The sequence below is a fragment of the Mustela nigripes genome, chromosome 5, assembly GCF_022355385.1.
Source record: "Mustela nigripes isolate SB6536 chromosome 5, MUSNIG.SB6536, whole genome shotgun sequence".
Classification (NCBI taxonomy): domain Eukaryota; kingdom Metazoa; phylum Chordata; class Mammalia; order Carnivora; family Mustelidae; genus Mustela; species Mustela nigripes.
This window is the reverse complement of record NC_081561.1, coordinates 95,908,276-95,920,374: the sequence shown is the minus strand read 5'-3', so window position 1 is coordinate 95,920,374 and position 12,099 is coordinate 95,908,276. Positions and strand designations below refer to the sequence as shown.

The following is a 12,099-nucleotide window of genomic DNA, read 5'->3' as shown; positions in this document are numbered from 1 at the left end:
CAAGATAGAGATCACTATACAGAGTTTAAACTATACCCCTATATGGTAGCAATGAAAAATTCATAATTGAAATTTTAAAAAATCACTTATAAATTACTAAGGGATAGATTTGACAAAAGATGTGTAAGATCCATATGTAGGAAACTATAAAATAGTGCTGAAAGTAATAAATGAAGACATAAATAAATGGAGAGATATGTCATGCACCTGATTTGGAAGACTCAATACTGTTGTCAATTCTTCACAAATTTATCCATAGTTTTAATGTATCTTTTTTTTTAAAAAAAGATTTTATTTATTTATTTGACAGACAGAGATCATAAGTAGGCAGAGAGAGAAGCAGGCAGAGAGAGAAGGAAGCAGGCTCTCTGCTGAGCAGAGAGCCCAATGTGGAGTTCGATCCCAGGACCCTGGGATCATGACCTGAGCCGAGGGCAAAGGCTTTAACCCACTGAGCCACCCAGGTGCCCCAGTTTTAATGCATCTTAATCAAAATTCTAACAGACTGTTTGTAGAAATTAGCCAGCTGGTTCTAAAATGTGTATAGAAAGACAAAGGATCTAGAATAGCCTTTTTTTTTTTTTCTGCAAAAGAAGAGCAAAATTGGACTATTTACACTGCCTGATTTAGCTTTCTTAAAAAGCTGAGTTAATTAATTCAGTGTGGTATGGGTGTAAATATAGACATATGGATCAATCATATCAGTGGAATGAAACAGAGTCCATAAGTAGACCCAACCATGGATGGCTGATTGATTTTAATATAGTCACAAAGTTGTGCAATGATTCTAGGTTTAGAATACATTGTTTACCCCCCAACAGAAATCTATACACATTATCAAACGCTCCCATTTTCCCACTTACCCCAGCCCCTGGCAACTAAGAAGTTACTTTTGTTTCTATGGATTTGATTGTTCCTTTTTTTTTTTTTTAAAGATTTTATTTATTTATTTGACAGATAGAGATCACAAGTAGGCTGAGAGACAGGCAGAGAGAGAGAGGAGGAAGCAGGCTCCCTGCTGAGCAGACAGCCCGATGTGGGGCTCAATCCCAGGACCTTGGTATCATGACCGGAGCCGAAGGCAGAGGCTTTAACCCACTGAGCCACCCAGGTGCCCCGGATTTGATTGTTCTTGATTATTTCATGTAAGTGGAATCAAACGATATCTAACCTTTTATATATGACTTCTTTGACTTAGCATAATATTTTCTTTTTTTTATATAATTTTTTATTTTTTATAAACATATATTTTTATCCCCAGGGGTACAGGTCTGTGAATCACCAGGTTTACACACTTCACAGCACTCACCAAAACACATACCCTCCCCAATGTCCATAATACCACCCCTTTCTCCCAAACCCCCTCCCCCCAGCAACCCTCAGTTTGTTTTGTGAGATTAAGAGTCACTTATGGTTTGTCTCCCTCCCAATCCCATCTTCTTTCATTTATTCTTCTCGTACCCACTTAAGCCCCCATGTTGCATCACCACTTCCTCATATCAGGGAGATCATATGATAGTTGTCTTTCTCCGCTTGACTTATTTCGCTAAGCATGATACGCTCTAGTTCCATCCATGTTGTCGCAAATGGCAAGATTTCATTTCTTTTGATGGCTGCATAGTATTCCATTGTGTATATATACCACATCTTCTTGATCCATTCATCTGTTGATGGACATCTAGGTTCTTTCCATAGTTTGGCTATTGTGGACATTGCTGCTATAAACATTCGAGTACACGTGCCCCTTTGGATCACTACGTTTGTATCTTTAGGGTAAATACCCAATAGTGCAATTGCTGGGTCATAGGGCAGTTCTATTTTCAACATTTTGAGGAACCTCCATGCTGTTTTCCAGAGTGGTTGCACCAGCTTGCATTCCCACCAACAGTGTAGGAGGGTTCCCCTTTCTCCGCATCCTCGCCAGCATCTGTCATTTCCTGACTTGTTGATTTTAGCCATTCTGACTGGTGTGAGGTGATATCGCATTGTGGTTTTGATTTGTATTTCCCTGATGCCGAGTGATATGGAGCACTTTTTCATGTGTCTGTTGGCCATCTGGATGTCTTCTTTGCAGAAATGTCTGTTCATGTCCTCTGCCCATTTCTTGATTGGATTATTTGTTCTCTGGGTGTTGAGTTTGCTAAGTTCTTTATAGATTCTGGACACTAGTCCTTTATCTGATATGTCGTTTGCAAATATCTTCTCCCATTCTGTCAGTTGTCTTTTGATTTTGTTAACTGTTTCCTTTGCTGTGCAAAAGCTTTTGATCTTGATGAAATCCCAATAGTTCATTTTTGCCCTTGCTTCCCTTGCCTTTTGCGTTGTTCCTAGGAAGATGTTGCTGCGGCTGAGGTCGAAGAGGTTGCTGCCTGTGTTCTCCTCAAGGATTTTAATGGATTCCTTTCGCACATTGAGGTCCTTCATCCATTTTGAGTCTATTTTCGTGTGTGGTGTAAGGAAATGGTCCAATTTCATTTTTCTGCATGTGGCTGTCCAATTTTCCCAGCACCATTTATTGAAGAGGCTGTCTTTTTTCCATTGGACATTCTTTCCTGCTTTGTCGAAGATTAGTTGACCATAGAGTTGAGAGTCTATTTCTGGGCTCTCTATTCTGTTCCATTGATCTATGGGTCTGTTTTTGTGCCAGTACCATGCTGTCTTGATGATGACAGCTTTGTAATAGAGCTTGAAATCCAGAATTGTGATGCCACCAACGTTGGCTTTCTTTTTCAATATCCCTTTAGCTATTTGAGGTCTTTTCTGGTTCCATATAAATTTTAGAATTATTTGTTCCATTTCTTTGAAAAAGATGGATGGTACTTTGATAGGAATTGCATTAAATGTGTAGATTGCTTTAGGTAGCATAGACATTTTCACAATATAAAATCAATGCACAGAAATTAGTTGCATTTCTCTACACCAACAGCAAGACAAAAGAAAGGGAAATTAAGGAGTCAATCCCATTTACAATTGCACCCAAAACCATAAGATACCTAGGAATAAACCTAACCAAAGAGACACAGAATCTATACTCAGAAAACTATAAAGTACTCATGAAAGAAATTGAGGAAGACACAAAGAAATGGAAAAATGTTCCATGCTCCTGGATTGGAAGCATAATATTTTCAAGTTCATCACTGTTACAGTATGAATCAGTAGTTTATTACTTTTTATTGCTAAGTAATAGTCCATTGCATGGGTATGTCACATTTTATTAATTCAGCAGTTGATGGACATTTGGGTTACTTCCACATTGTGGCTATTACGAATAATGATGTTATGAACATTCACAGACAAATTTATGTATAGAACGGTCTTAATTTTCTTGGAAATAGACACCTGGGGAAGGAATTGATGGATCATATGTTAACTCTGCTGAAACTTGTGAGGAGATGCCAATTGTTTTCCAAAGTGGCTGCACAATCTTTGCGCAGTGACTGAGGGTCCCAATTTCTCCACATTCTCTTACCAACACAGCTTAATGTCTGTTTTTCTTATTATAGCCATTTTAGTGGGTCGAGAGTGGCATCTAATTGAGGTTTTGATTCGCATTGCCCTCATGACTAGAGATACTAAGCATCTTTTCTTGTGCTTATTGGCCATTTGAAAAATATCTATATTTCTGTGCCTATTGAGGTAGACATGTAGTTTTGTCATTTATTTTATGAATAGATCATAAAATACTTGATTTTCATATATTAGATCATTCTTGCATTCCTGGGAGAAATCCCTCTTGATACTTGACACCCTTTTTATATGTTGCTGGATTCTGCTGGTTAATATTTTGCTGAGGATCTTTGCCTCCATACTAAAGGAATAATCTGTAGATTTCTCTTGTCTCTATCTGGTTTTGGTATCAGGGTAACACCGGCCTCAAAGAATGATTTGGAAAATATTTGTTCCTTTTTTATTATTTAGAAGGTTTTGTGAAAGATTGGTATTCATTCTTGAAACGCTTGGAAGAATTCATCAGTAAAGCTATCTGGGACTTTTCTTTATGGGAAGGTTTAAAATTACTAAATCAGTTTCTTTACTTCTTAGAAATCTATTCAGATTATCAGGTTTTTCCAGAATCAGTTTCAGTAGTTTGTATTTCTAGCAGTTTATTCATTTCATCTAGGTTATTTAATTTCTTGCCATTCAGTTCTTAAGGCTTGCCTCTCTCTTTGAGCATAAGCTGTACCACTACAGAGGAGCTAAGGTACAGATACAGAGGAGCTGAGGTACAGATAATGGCCTCCTTATCTGGCAGTGACATCCTTGCTGTACTAATGGATGCTGAAGGGGGCAGGTGCTAATCTCTGGCCTTCTTGGCTTGACTGCTCCTTCTGAAACCTCTGCCATTATGAGCAAATACAGAAGAGGCTCCATTGTTCCCAGACTGCTGAGTCTGAGATAGTGTTTCTACACCATGAGTACAGTCAAGGAAGAGAGCCTCAGTCTCTTGGGACATGTATGATAGGAATAGAGTTTCTGCAGCACAGGGTGGGGGTTGGGGGAGAAACACAGGTAGCCTGCCTCTCACAAGGTGAAGTTGCAGCCATATTCAAGGATATGGTGGGGAGCAAGAGCCCCCATATAAGTCTTGGCTAGAGCTGCCTGAAGTAGAGCATGAAAGGCAGTGAGTGTTTCCATTAGATGTAGCTTGAGGGTGGGGAGGAAGGAAGCAAGTCATGGCTCAGATGCCACAGACTCTTGCTCTCACCAAACTAAGTAGATTTCCCTAAATGAGTATTTCCTCATTTCCTGTATATGCTTAGGATAGTTCCCAGGAACTAAATGGCTGAGTTTTTAAAAATAATTTCTTCCAGTAAAATGACTGTTATACTGGGGAAAGGGACGGTCCACTTCTCACTTCTTCATTCTGATCCTTCCTCTCTACCCAGTCAATGGATTTGCTTTTTGGACAAAGGCACCAAGGGAGAGAGGGCGGCAAGGATAATCTTTTCAACAAATAATACTGGAACAATTGGCTATACCTATGTAAAAAAATGTTACCTTTGTTCCTTATCTCATACCACACACAAAAATTAATCAAAATGATTGTAGGCGTAAAAGCAATAGCTAAAAGTATATACAACTTCTAGAAGCAAACATTAGAGAAAATCTTGGTAACCTTGGATTAGGAAGAATTTTCATAATCAGGTGTCACCACCAGCGCAACGAATCGACCAGGGTAACCATGAGGGCTAAGAGGATGATGAAAAAAAGTTAAGAGCAAAGAGATGGGGGCAGGAGGAACACTGAAGAGGATGTCCAACAGTGCCAAATTTATTCCACATCTTACAAGCATTTATAAGGCAAACCAGAATAGGAGGAGCATTACATCAGTAGCTAGTCAGATGACCACAAGTTCCTATAACAAGTTTACATTAACTACAAGCAAACCTCGTGTTTCGGCTAAAGCCATTAGCAAGACAATCAACCAGGGAGTGGATCATGGGAGGTACAGAACAACAAGGATTAACTAAGAACTCAGGACTCTGGCCACATTGTTCCCTACTGCAGGGAGATGTGTGGGAAGTCACGTAGGCGATCGCATGACAGATAGCACAGACCCTTTTTCAGTGCACTCAACTCTCAACTTTCCCGTCCTTAACCTTGTCAAGGTGTCCGGACTTTGAAGGAGACACAAGTCAGGGCCTGGTTTGGTCCTCGACTCCAGCCGTGCCATGGCCTCCAACAATCAGGACATTAAAAGCACAAAGTATTAAAAGAAAAAGAAGATATGTTGATTTTATAAAATTTAAAAATTCTCAGTATTCAAAAGATATTTAAGGACTGAAAAGGCAAGCCACAAACTGGGAGAAAATATTTGCAAATATTTTCTAATAAGTAATTTATAGCCCAAATGTATAAGGAACTCACACAGCACAATAAGAAGATACAAAGCCCAAACACAAATGGGCAAAAGACTGGAACAGACATTTCAATAAAGAAGGAAAACAGAGGGCAAATGAGCTCGTGAAAGATGCTCTACATCAGTGGCCACTAAGGAATACATACCAAAACCACCATGAGATACCACTCTACTAGAGTGGTATTCTCTATTAGAATGGTTAAAATGTAAAAGACTGATCCTACTAAGTGTTGGTAAGGAAGTAAAGCAATTGGGGTTATCATTCACTGCTATGGGAATGAAAATTGGAACATCATTGGAAGGCTGTTGGTTTCCTAAAAATAGAAACCTACACAATCACCCTGCCATTCCACACCTAGGTATTCACCCAAGAAAAATGAAAGCATATACCCACAGAAGGACTTGTACACAATGTGCCTAGCAGCCTTACTTGTAATAGCCCATAACTGGACCAAAGCCAGATGTCCATCAACCAGTAAAGGAACAAATAAATTCTGGGAGAGTCCTATAAACAAGTGCCACTCAAAAATAAAAAACAGTGGACTACTGATAAACACAAATTAATGAGTATCATAAGGATTATGCTAAGTGAAAGAATCCAGAAACAAAGGCCTAAATGTATTTCTATTTAGGTAAAATTCTTTAAAAAGCAAAACTATAACCATACCTATCCATGATTGCCAAGGGTCAAGTAATAGGGAAGAGAAGTGAGTAAGGGTGTTACTCAGAGTTATACAATTCCACACATATATCAAAATTCATCAAAATGCATACTAAAATGCATTGGTTTTATTTTGTATGTAAATTATACCTTAATATAGTTGATTAAAATGTATATGTACAGGGGCACCTGGGTGTCTCAAGTTGGTTAAGTGGCTGCCTTTGGCTGAGGGTCCTGGGATTGAGTCCTGCAGCAGGCTCCCTGCTCAGGAGGGAGTCTGTTTCTCTCTCTGCCTTTGCTCCTCTTCCCTGCTCATGCTCTCACATGCTCTCTCTCTCAGGATGTACCACAATTTGTTTATCTATTTGTCTATTGAAGGACGTCTTGGGTAATTATTAATAAAGCTGCTCTAAGCATGCATGTGCACATTTGGTGTGGACATGAACTTTCAACTCAATTACATGTGTATCCAGAAGCACGATTACTAGGTTTTATGATAAGCCTATGTTTGGCTTTGAAGTAAATTGCCAAACTGTCTTCTAAAGTGGTTGTACCAGTTTGCATTTCCTCCAGAGATGAATGAGATTTCCTGTTGCTCTGCATACTCTTCAGCATCTAGTGTTCTCAGGATTTCGAATTTTAGCCATTCTACTAAGTGGTATCTCATTATCATTTTAATTTCTAATTCTCTGATGAAAAATGATGCTGAGCATCTTTTCATATGCTTATTTGTCACCTGTAGATCTCATATGGTAAAGTGCCTGTTCAGATTCTTTGCCCATTTTTAAATTGGGTTGTTTGTTTTCTTCTTGAGTTTTCTTTATATATTTTGGTTACAAACCCTTTAAAAAGCATGTATTTCATAAATATTTTCTCCCCATGTGAGCCTTATATTTTAATCTTCTTTACAGTGTCTTTCATAGAATAGAGGTTTTAAATTTTATTAAGTCCAACTTATCAATTTTTTCCCTTCATACATCACGCTTTTGGTGTTGTACCTAAAACCTCATCACCAAATCTAAGGTCATATAGATATTCTCTTATGCTATTTTCTAGGAGTTTTATAGTTTTCAGATTTTACATTTATATGCATACTGGATTTGATTTGCTAACATTGTTTTGAGCAGTTTTGCATCTATGTTCATGAGACATTTGGTCTATTGTTTTCCTTCCTTGTGATGTTTTATTTGGTTTCAGCATTACAGTAATGCTAGCCTCATCAAATGAGTTTCCATCTTGCTGCATATATTAATTATCAATTCTCATATATTGTCTTTTTCCATTAGAATCCTCAATATATTAGTTATAAATTTATTTTATTTTATTATTTATTTTAACATTTTTTTCTTTTAAAGTAACCTCTATAAGCAAGATAGGGATTGAACTCACAACACAAAGTTCAAGAGTCATATGCTCTACTGATTGAGCTAGCCTGGTGTTCCAGATAAATTAGGTAGCTGGTAATTCCAAAATCTGTAATGTATCTGAGTCTAGTTTTGATGCTTGCTTCCTCTCTTCAGATTGTGTTTTTTCTTCCTTTGAGAAGACCTTGTAATTTTTTTTGAAGGCCAGACATGATGTATTAGGTAATAGGAACTGAGACAACTGGCTTTTTAATGTGAAGTTCTATGTTAATCTGGCTAGGAGCTAATGTTTTCTGTTAACTATTAGTGCTAGTGGCTTCAGTTTCTTCTAGTCCTCTTGTTTGTTTCTCTCCCCTGTTATCTTTGCATTTCCCTATGAACTCCTCAAATAGAAGCCCTTATAGCTCTTTTAGTCATAATCCACCATTATCATACTAGAGCCCTGTTGATGTGGTGTTAAGACATGACAGAGGGGAAGCATTCTTTAACTTTATGATTAAATCTCAGTCTTTCAATGGGTTGGAATCCCTTGGTCTTGAGCTCCAGAAGTGTTTCTTAGCCACTTTTTTCCCTCCCCTTATGTGCTACAAGAGGAGTAAGCCTCTGGAGAGGCCTAGAGTTATCTAATTCCCCCTTCTCCAGATCGATAAGGTAGTTCACCTTGGAGGAGAATTCTTTGTCATGGAGAATATTTTGTGTGTATTTCAAAGTGATTATTTTTCCTCTGGGCATAATTTAAAGGATTGTTTTTCCCCTCCTCATTCTCAAGACAGGAGAGAATTTTTCTCTGATCTTTTCCAGAAGAGCCTGTGGGACTCCTGGAGGTAAAATGCACAAGTGTGAGTCTTCCCTAAGATTAACCACTCAGAATGTTTAACTCTCAAGTTAGTCCACACTCTGCCTGCAGCAATTTGTCAAAATGACCGTCTAAGTGTTCCTACCAGCTACTTTCTCTAGTCACCTCTTCTCCCAGTAAGCTAAGCGTGACTGTGATTTTCCTTATTTGCTTCTCTCTCCAATTTTGTGGAGGCCATTTGCCATGTAACCTCAGTTCTCCAACGGATCCAAGAAAAGTTATCAGTTTTCAGTTTGTTTGGCTTTTTTCTTGTTGGGAAAAATGGGAATGGTGACTTCCAAGCTCTTCACATGTTGGAACTAAAAGCACACTCTCTCTCTTCCTTGTTCTCTCTTTCTTCCTATTCCTTTGTCCCATCACTCCTCCCATCCTTCCTCCTTTCCTTCTTACTGAAGCAATGTTGGCAAAATGTTAATATGTTTTACCTCAGTGGCTTGAGTTCCCCTAAATTCAGGCTAAAGGCAACAGGGGTAGGGTTCCTTGAGGAGGGAATGCTGTTTGTTGAGAGCTTGAATTTACATTCCAGACTCACTTCACAGTTATTAAAATAAAATGAGCTTCAGTTTCTGTAAAAAAGACCCACAGTAATCAGATCAGTAAGAAAGCACAGAGACCTCCAAATCTCACTTAATTGTCCTTCGGCACATTAGAAAGGCATTTTAAAGCATTTCAATAGCTAACATTTAAGTGTGTTCCAGACAGGAGATACTGCTTTGAAAGTCATTCCCTGTGCATCCTATTCACCTGCCTTTCCTCCAGAAGCAGGCAAGCTCTTGAGAGTTTCCAAGAAGTTAGACTGGTAGAAAAAGGCTCTCATAATGAAGACTCATGTCCACTCAAGGTTCAAACTGAAACACTTTATGAAACCAACACCCTTGGGTCTGTAAGCTATTTAAGATTTTGATTATATAACAATTAATCATCTTTATAATAACAGCAACAATAACAAAATACTTTAGTCTCATCCAGCATATAATTCCCATACTGCCTGGTTTTATGTATAAATGGTTTAACATGACCACTATTACAATTTGTATTTTCCCTTATTCATAAGTCAAAGTTTATGTTTTATCAGAGATTTACATTGTGTTAGGATCATGCTGAACAGTTTTGCAATCAGAGTATTTGTTTTTGCTTCACATAGATACAGGCCAAATGGTTTCCCCTGAGTTCAGGTGTCCCTAGTATACCATTACCTACCAGCTACAGCTGCTCTGGATGTTAGATTTCTCTCCCTGCTGTGGCCAGATTTTGCCATGTGCCCTTTTGCTGGGGGTGGGGTGGCGGTTAGCTATGTGATATTATATTGGTTAGCTAGGGCTGCCATAAGAAATATCACAGACTGGGTGGCTTAAACAAAAGAATTTATTTTCTCATAATTCTGGAGACTAGAAGTTCAAGATCAAGGTATTAAACAGGATTGGTTTTGTCTGAGGCTTCTCTCCTTTGTGTGTAGATGTCTCTCTTCTCTCTGTACCCTCATATGGTTTTCCCTCTGTCTGTGTGTCTGGGCCTTAACCTTCTCTTATTTTAAGATACCAGTCATATGGAATTAGGACCCACCTAAGGCCCTCATTTTAACTTAATTACCTCCATAAGGACCCCATCTCCAAATACAGTCATATTCTGAGGTGTTGGGTTTAGGACCTCAACATTTACATTTGGGGGGACCCAGTAATCATAACCAGTAACCATACTGGAGGCAGAGAGGGAAAGGTCATTTTAAAATGCTCACTGTATTTGAGGCCCTTTACAACATTATCTCATCCTCACAAAATCTTAGGAGGGAGGGGTTATTCTGAGTTACAGATGAAGAGACCACAACAGAAAGTCAGGCTGTTAGGAAGTGCTGGGGTCAAGATGAACACCTGGGTCCTGGGTCCGGCCAGCTTCCAAGCTCATGTTCTGTTCATCAAATCATACTACTTGTCTTTGCCTTATGCCTGAAACTGTTTACTCCTGTGTCTTTCATCCTTTGGCCCTCTCGACTAAGTGACTTGTCCTTTGGCATCACCCCTACCCTGCCTACTCCCCATCCCAAATGATCAATTAACAGATTTGAGGAAATAAATATGACTTATCACTAGAACAGGTGATGGGCTCTTGTCCTAGAGTAATCCAAAGCCTCAGGCTTTCCTTACAGCCTCAGGTCAGCACAGACTCAGTAACTAGAGTGTGTATTTACTGGGGCCGTTTCCTTCAACGTAGATCTTCTCATCCAGGGGTGCTCCAGGCATCATGACCAGCAAATCACTTTTCAGGGATCTGGTAGTGTGTTCTGTGGCAGTTGCTGGAGGAATGCCTGTTATCACTAGGGACAAAGTCCTGGAAATACCTCTTCTGCGTTGAGCACATTCCTTGCAACTGGACTCATGACAAAATAATCCTTTAATACATGCCTACCATACCCCAAACATGTTATTGAAACATTTGCATTGCTTCTTTTAAAAACCTACAAAAAGAACCAGTCTTGAATGTTGGCTGAGGGGACAGCTGCCTCTGGAATGATTTCAGGACACCCAGGAAAATGTCCTTGATTAAAGAACTCTGTCTCCCACTGGATATTGCTTTTCTGGCTTGTGTTCTGTTTTTCTTTTTAATTGCCTACATTTTCCACTCTACTATTGTGAGATAAATTATTTTTGTATTATTGAGCAATTAACTCATATTCTATTTACAGCTCTCAGACAAAATGCTAAGCAATTGCTCTCTCAGAACTTCCTCATTTGCAAATAACCAAGGCTGATTTGCAAAGGGTTCTGAGCTAATTCAACCATTTGATTAGTACTGATGCTTATAGGAAGCAAAAAGATAATCATTGTTCTTGAATCTTCAGCTCTCCACACACATGTATGTACCATTTCAAATCAATTTTTGCAAGCAGTCCTCCCGGGCTGATCCGTTTCAATTTACAGAGACAGTCTTGGTATTTGTAGTAAGGAGTAAATATCAATCTATGAAACTTGGGGATTTGCCTCTATACGGAAGAAATTATAAATATAGGCAAAAATCATAAGAACTAGAAGGGAATTTAGAGATCATTTATTTCAGAGCCCTGATTTTGTGGCTGAGAATACTTATGTTTAGTAAAATTAAGAGATTCATTCAAGGCTTCACAATTAGTTAACGACAAAACTAGATGTTGACCCCAAGTCCTGGCTTCTCCCTTCAGTACCATTTTCTAGCAGGTATATAAGTTCATATACATGCTTGTTATAAACTGTCTCTACCAGCCTCCAAAACTGGGTTTCAAATCAACATAGTTTGTTGTTGTTGTTGTTGTTTTAAAACAGCCTAGTTCTTTTTAATTAAATTTATTTATTTTCAGCATAACAGTATTCATTATTTTTTCACCACA

The 12,099-nt window shown here is 38.6% G+C and overlaps 1 long non-coding RNA gene across 1 annotated transcript in view; it reads left to right on the top strand.

Moving 5' to 3' along the window:
* Positions 1-961: 961 nt before the first annotated feature.
* Positions 962-12,099, top strand: part of LOC132017412 (uncharacterized) — a 31,377-nt gene continuing 20,239 nt past the window's right edge. The window contains exon 1 of the long non-coding RNA XR_009404265.1: positions 962-1,145. This is a non-coding gene — a long non-coding RNA (uncharacterized LOC132017412). The remainder of the gene's footprint in view (positions 1,146-12,099) is intronic.